Genomic DNA, 499 nt, shown 5'->3' with positions numbered 1-499 from the left:
CCTATGGTTTCAGGTACCAGTATAGGTATCTGGAATCTGGTTTAGCATGACTGTTATCACCTGTGGGTGATCTACTTGTGTGACGTCATCTGGCTTATCACAACACAAGTTTTTTATGTTACCATTTATATGGTCTTGTTCTGTCGGAAACATCCATCGTGGCCCGTTGGTCTAGGGGTATGATTCCTGCTTTGGGTGCAGGAGGTCCCGGGTTCAAATCCCGGACGGGCCCAATTTTTTGGGAACTAAAATAACTAGCGACCAGTGCTTGGCGGCACTTTCGTGGAAAAAGATCTGTAGATCTTAGTGCGGGCAGGGAGTCTATTGCTCCAAAGAATGGAGTTAAAATTTCAAAGAGTTGACGAAATACATAGTGGAGGAGGTTACTAGTAAAACTGTGATACGAGTAACTACAAAAAAAGAAGCTTACCACAGCAAATTTATCATTATTATTATTACTTATTTTTTTTTACTACCTACCTAATAGGACTAATTAAGT

General features: G+C 40.7%; 1 non-coding gene across 1 annotated transcript; it reads left to right on the top strand.

Annotated features, from left to right (window-relative positions):
* Positions 1–160: 160 nt before the first annotated feature.
* On the top strand, positions 161–232 carry Trnap-ugg. Its single transcript has one exon. It is a non-coding gene; the product is annotated as a tRNA-Pro (tRNA).
* Positions 233–499: the final 267 nt, after the last annotated feature.

The sequence above is a fragment of the Diaphorina citri genome, unplaced genomic scaffold, assembly GCF_000475195.1.
Source record: "Diaphorina citri unplaced genomic scaffold, Diaci psyllid genome assembly version 1.1 scaffold48203, whole genome shotgun sequence".
Lineage (NCBI taxonomy): Eukaryota > Metazoa > Arthropoda > Insecta > Hemiptera > Psyllidae > Diaphorina > Diaphorina citri.
This window is presented reverse-complemented; position numbering and strand designations above follow the sequence as displayed.